The sequence below is a fragment of the Gorilla gorilla genome, chromosome 6, assembly GCF_029281585.2.
Source record: "Gorilla gorilla gorilla isolate KB3781 chromosome 6, NHGRI_mGorGor1-v2.1_pri, whole genome shotgun sequence".
NCBI classification, from domain to species: Eukaryota; Metazoa; Chordata; class Mammalia; order Primates; family Hominidae; genus Gorilla; species Gorilla gorilla.
In genome coordinates, this window is record NC_073230.2 from 164120521 (window position 1) to 164127174 (window position 6654).

The following is a 6654-nucleotide window of genomic DNA, read 5'->3' on the forward strand; positions in this document are numbered from 1 at the left end:
GTCTACCACACAAGGAGGGCACGTGTGGATTTCCTGGCCTCGCACAGTTGGTGATGAAAGCGGAGTTGCCTAGTGATCAGCTGACTTGTGATCAATTACAATAATGATGGAATTTCAAGGTCAATGTCGTGCTGGTTTTTTTTTTTTTTTCAAGCTCATCTTTTCTGCTTAAGGAGAAAATGCTAGACAAATGCATCTCCATGTGGGCCTGGACCTCTCCATGTTGCTCTGTCTTGTCTGTGGATGTTTGACAGAGACCGGAAGACCTGCAGACCAGCCTGCCAACACCGTCTGTCAATGGGGGTGCCACTTTCACGGCCCTCCCCTTCCCATCAGCCTTAGCCCAAATCACCCTCCAAAATTGCCAACCATAGGAAACATCTTTAACGTAAACTAATCCCTTCACACTGAAAATGTTTACAATTTAGCTGGGTGCGGTGGCTCACACCTCTAATGCCAGCACTTTGGGAGGCTGAGGCGGGCGGACGGCTTGAGGTCAGGAGTTCAAAACCAGTCTGAGCAACATGACGAAACCCTGTCTCCACAAAAAAATTTAAAAAATTAGCTGAACATGGTGGCACATGCCTCTGGTCCCAGCTACTTGGGAGGCTGAGGTGGGTGGATTGCTTGAAGCTGGGAAGTTGAAACTGCAGTGAGCCGAGATTGCACCACTGCACTCCAGCCTGGGCAGCAGAGAAGGACCCTGTCTCAAAACAAAAACCAAAAATGAAATAAAATGCTTAGTGTCGGCCCCCCTTCTCTGCAGAGGTCCAGATGAGGAGCCTCTAATCAAGGTGGTGACTGGGCCACACAGCCACGCCCTTCCCTCGGGGTGAGCCCTTCCCTCAGGGTGAACCTTTCCCTTGGGGTGCACCCTTCCCTCGGGGTGAGCACTTCCCTCTGGGTGCAGCCTTTGCTCGGGGTGAGCCCTTCCCTCGGGTTGAGCCTTTCCCTCAGGGTGCGCCCTTCCCTAGGGGTGAGCCCTTCCCTCGGGGTGAAACTTTCCCTTGGGATGCGCCCTTCCCTCAGGGTGAACCCTTCCCTCGGGGTGCAGCCTTCACTCAAGGGTGAGCCCTCCCCTCGGGGTGAGCCCTTCCCTCGGGGTGGGCCCTTCCCTCGGGGTGCAGCCTTCACTCAAGGGTGAGCCCTCCCCTCGGGGTGAGCTCTTCCCTCGGGGTGGGCCCTTCCCTCGGGGTGGGCCCTTCCCTCGGGGTGCACCCTTCCCTTGGGGTGGGCCCTTCCCTCGGGGTGCAGCCTTCGCTGGAGGGTGCACCCTCCCCTCGGGGTGCGCCCTGGCACGTGTTGCCTCTCCACTCACTGCTCTTTCTTGGCCGCCTCCTTCCTGGAGAGTCCTTTCCCGCTGTTGCTCACTATGTGCGGATTTCTGATCACTTGTCTTCCATCTTGAGCTTGGTGAACAGACCAGGAGGAGGGTACAGGATGACCCCCATGGCCCCCCGAACATTTCTAAGACCAAAACCAAAAAGCCCGAGGGGAGAGGACCGGACCCCACTCAGGGCTCGGAAAGCTGACCTGATGCCTGGCACCCCGCAGTGGCGTGGGGTGGTCTTGCGTGGCTGTGGACCCCTCAACCAGGCAGGCGAGAGCAGGGAGGGAAGTGGGTACAAGTGAGCAAGTGTGTGAGTGTGTGGGAGTATGACTGTTAGTGTGTGTGTGTCTGAGTGTATGTGTGACTGTGTATATGTGTCTGAGTGTTAGTGTGTGTGTGAGTGCATGGGAGTTTGTGTGTCTGAGTGTAAGTATGTGTGTCTGAGTATGAGTATATGTGACTGTGTATGTGTGTCTGAGTGTTAGTGTGTGTCTGCGTGTTAGCGTGTGTCTGAGTGTATGTGTCTGAGTATGTGTGACTGTGTATGTGTGTCTGAGAGTTAGTGTGTGTGTGTCTGCATTTAGTGTGTGAGTGTGTGTCTGAGGGTTAGTGTGTGTGTCTCAGTGTTAGTGTGTGGGAGTGTGTGTGAGTGTGAGTGTGTGTCTGAGGGTTAGTGTGTGTCTGAGTGTTAGTGTGGGAGTATGTCTGAGTGTGTGTATCTGTTAGTGTGTGAGCGTATGAGTGTGAGTGTGTGCACGCTGGGAAGAGACATGGGCTAAGAATAAAATACTTTCCCAGAGTGTAGGAAATATAATAGCAAAGTTCACCCATCAGTTCTCCTGCCTTAAGCAACTATGGGCTTTCACTCTTCAACTTTCTTCTCTCTCTCTCTCTCTCTCTCACACACACACACACACACACACACACCATGAGACCTCTTCTGAGCTCTCCTGGCAAGGTTGGGCTCCCTGCTGCCCCCATATCCCCTCACTTACACCAAGTTCCGTCCCCTTGACTGGAATGTTTGGGGTGAGAGCCCCTCCTTTGTCCTATTTGCACCAGCGTCAGCTGAACGTGTTAGGAAGCCGCCTCTCATGGACCCCGGAACAACCTCCTGTTCGCACAGGGGTCTACTCCTAATCTTCTGGAGTTGGCATCATGGGAGATGACCAAACTCTCCTGAAAAGTCTTGCACAGTACCGTGATCAATAAAACTAGGAGAGTATAACAGAACGCTCTGAATTTGGAGCCAGAAAACCTTGATTCAGGTCCTTCATGTGGCCTTGGGCAAATCACTTAACCTTTCTGAGCCTGTACCCTCAACCGTATCTTCCTGTTTCTTAAGATCAATGTGAGGTTTAATGATAAATAACTCTTAAAAGGGCTTTGCATCATGCTTGGGCATTTTGGCTATTCAAGAACCTCGCGCTGCATGAAGAAAGATGCATTCTGTGTGACTCTGGAGGCTTTTCGAGCAGAGAGAAACAGCAGGTTCACAGGTAAGAACCAGGAAGGCCATGTGGGCTGGGAAGATGGTGAGGCAGCTTTGAATGCAGCAGTGGTGTGGGGGCACAGGGTAGGGGGAGGTTAGATATGCAACTGACTTCAGAGTTTCCTTCTCAGCTTCCCTGGATGGGAGTTAGGATCATGAGTCAGAATACAATTGGGATCGTAGAAATCTCCCAATTCTAGTCACTCTGTGCTCAGGTACAAGTACTTAAGCACGATCATTGTCTCGGTCCAGGACACATCCATTCACACATGCACACACACACGCCATGTGTGCACACATAGGTATATGCAAGCATTACATGCACACACCCCCACATGTATATACACATATAGACACACATGCACACACCCACATGTGCATGCACACACCCATAAACAGGCACACACGTGTGAGCACAGGCATAAACATGCATACACTTACGCACACACACACATACATACATGCCCCTTAAACTCACTGCAGAGTCTGAAGAGAGGTTGTTGACTTGAGGAGCAGCACTGTGCGTTTAAATGAGGCAAAAGAAAGTTGACCACCCCCAGCCTGACCAGGAGTTGTGGTTGGCCAGGAAAATAATATCTGGAGCTCATGAATAAAGAAGTCATGGTGACTGAGATGGGGGCACTCGTCTCCACCCAAGGCACCTGCCAGGCGGTTGCATCGCTACCTCGCCCCTGTGCCCCAGGGCTGTGAGCCCTCCTGGCTGCCAGCAGTGCCTGAACTCAGAGCCAACAGGACCTTGGGGCACAGCTCTGTGGCCCTTTCAGTGACTGCCCTCTTCTTCCTCTTGCAGCCCTCGGCGTGTTCTTCCTCCTGCTCACACTTCACCCTTCACCCTGGCTGACCTGCGTGTGCCAAACACAGTTGTGAGCTCCCACAGAATGAGAAGAGGCGGCCCGTTCCGCTGCATCTCCCCGGGGCACCGGCAAGAACAGGCAAAGCCTCGTTGACTGAATTCACGGAGAGCAGAGACTGCGCCCAGGCCTCGACCCCAGGACTTCTGTGTTGTGTGAGACATGCTAGTGATGCCGATTTAAGCTCCGCTTTGAAAATGGTCCTTTGACAGATTCTGAATGCAAGTGGTCTCCTTATGAGATCCTGCAGAATAACAAGGACAACTTATCACAACTTCCTCATTGTAAAATCCAGTTCAGATTGCAGTTGAAGATCACAAATGGTCTCTGTTTCACTTTGCGATGTTTGTGGTGTCTAATACAGCAACACAAGCCTAGGTTCCTGTGCATAGACTTCCTTATTGTTTATTTACTATCCACTTCCTCTGAGAAGGACTGATCGACTTTTCACTTCTTAGACCCTTGTTGGGTGGCCTAACATTGGGAACATCCCTGGGAATCAATGGCCTGCCATGCTATTGCCCTAAGAGGAAAAACTATGGACCCATTTCCGGCTCGTTAGTTGGAAGTGGAGGTCTGCTGGCGGCCTTTGTCTCCCTGCCTTCCCCTCCTGTCACTGGCTGGAACATGTGCTTGATGCCTGGCATTCAGCAGCCCTGTTGAAACTGTGAGGTGACTGGCAGGTGTCACAAGGAAAGCAAACTGCCTAATGACGGCAGAGGCTGCATGCACTCCACTGCCTTCTGCTCCACTGTCCACTCACCTCCGCTGGCTCTGTGCCCCAAGGCCCTGGCCTCTATGGCCGGCATCCATGGGCTTCCCTATCCTCTGGCCTCCAGGTGGGTTCAGTCACAGCAGAAGCTGGGAGGGGCAGCTGGAGGTTGGAGAAACATGAGGCTAGTGTCCAGCTCCCTCCCTGGCTGAGCCAGCCGTGGACGTGCTCCTTTCCGGGAAGCCAGCACTCCTTTCCGGTGGTCCTGCTCTGACCACGGCGGCTCGAGCTGAGCACAGAGTGATGGCTACAGCTCCCTCCACATCTGGCCTGGGATGGGAAGAGCTCCTGGATGCTTCTTCTTCCTGTGCTGGCATCCCTTAGTCCCTCCCACCTTTTTTTTTTTATATATATAATAAACCTGCTTTGTTCAATCCTCCTCAACCACCCACTGAAGCAAGCCCTCCTTTCCTTGCCGGGACCCAGAGAGCTGCTGGGAAAGAAAGGGTGGGCCCCCCACAGTGTGGTCAGCACCTGGGCAGACCCCACCCACCTTCTATGATGAAAGCCCTGGATGGATTCCTATCCCCACCCTGAGCTCCTCCCCTAACTCCCCAAAACACTGGGAAGATGGGCCTTCTGTCCTGGAAGGGCCAGTCTCCTGGGCAGAGTGCTATGCATAGGAAGGAAAGCCGTGTTACTCAATGGTTCTACCGAACCACTAAGCAACAGGGGCTCGGGGGGCACTGTGGAGATAGAGCACCCTTAGGAAGGCGGTGCCGGATCCTACGGGTCTCAACAGAGGGCCTTACGGGTAGGCCCTGTAGGAGGGACTGGGAGACGCAGGTCCCAGGAACACGTGTGCTGGGCACACGTGAGTACATGCAGGGTCAAAGCTGGCAGGCAGGCGGGTTGAGCCTCTCCGTGCTCCCACGGGGTCTGCATCAGATTTTGCAATTAGCAGGCGAATTTGCTTCCCAGGGCCACTGTAACAACCAGCCACGAATGGGAGGCTCAACACAACTGAAACGCACGTCCGCACAGCCCTGGAGGCCCGAACTCCAAAACCAAGACGCCAGCAGGGCCACACTTCCTTCACGGAGCCTCGGGGAGCAGACGGTCTTGAGACGAGAGTTGCTCCCGCAACCCTTTCCCAGCTGCAGCTGCCTCTCCGCCATCTCTGCCTCCGTGGCCACGCGGCATCTTCTCCCTGGCATGGGCTGAACCACCGTATCTCGGGCAGGTCTGACGGCGTTTCTATCAGCACAGCACACAATGATGGTCTTCTCCCTCGCTTCCTGATTTTGTTTGACATCCAACCTCCTCTCAGATGCTGTAAACTATAAGCTGTACCATTGTTTTATGCACTAACAGGGAAGAAAAAAATGCTGGCAACTAAACCGTGAGGTCCCTTCAAGAGTAAAATGGAACCTAAGAGGAAGACGGAACCTAACAGAGATGTCGGGAGGAGAAGAAGCATGCATCTTAGAATTGATAAGCACGATACATGACGACAGGTGTTTTGGTTTTTTGTTTGTTTGTTTTTGAGACAGTCTCGCTCCCTCTCCAGGCTGGAGTGCAATGGCGTGATTTCAGCTCACTGCAACCTCCACTTTCCAAGTTCAAGCGATTCTCCTGCCTCAGCCTTCCAAGTAGCTGGGATTACAGGCACGTGCCACCACACCCGGCTAATTTTTGTATTTTTATTAGAGATGGGGTTTCACCATGTGACAACAGGCTTTTTAATTAGACACGCCCACCCCCATCGTGAGGTCATCGTTTTCTGCCGGGAGCCTCCTGGGCCCTGCAAGGTTCCGTGTTGTTCCGGCTGTGTCGGACACTGCTGCCAACGGCTTTTGGTTGCTCACAGGACTGGGTGGTGCTAATCCTAAGGACTGTAGGGGGCGGGGGGCGGCATCTGCAGGGGAGAGCACTGGGAGCACGTGGCCCTGCAGGTGTGATCAGGACCCGAAGAGCTCCTGGCATATAGCAACTGCTCAAACCATGTCTGCTCAGGAACAAGCGAGTGAATAACTGTGTCCAAATTCTTCATTTTAGAAATAAGGCATAGATATGGTTTAGCTGGGTCCCCACCCAAATCTCACCTTGAATTATAATAACCCCCACATGTCGAGGGTGGGGCCAGGTGGAGATAATTGAATCAAGGGATTGGTTCCCCTCACACCGTTCTCATGGTAGGGAATCAGTCTTATAGGATCTAATGGTTTTATAGAGGGGAGTTCCCCTG

The 6654-nt window shown here is 53.1% G+C and overlaps 1 long non-coding RNA gene across 1 annotated transcript; it reads left to right on the plus strand.

The window, feature by feature from the left end:
* Window positions 1-5060: 5060 nt before the first annotated feature.
* Window positions 5061-5913, plus strand: LOC134758883 (uncharacterized). The gene is made up of 3 exons (XR_010134554.1): window positions 5061-5220; window positions 5388-5649; window positions 5781-5913. It is a non-coding gene; the product is annotated as an uncharacterized lncRNA (long non-coding RNA).
* Window positions 5914-6654: the final 741 nt, after the last annotated feature.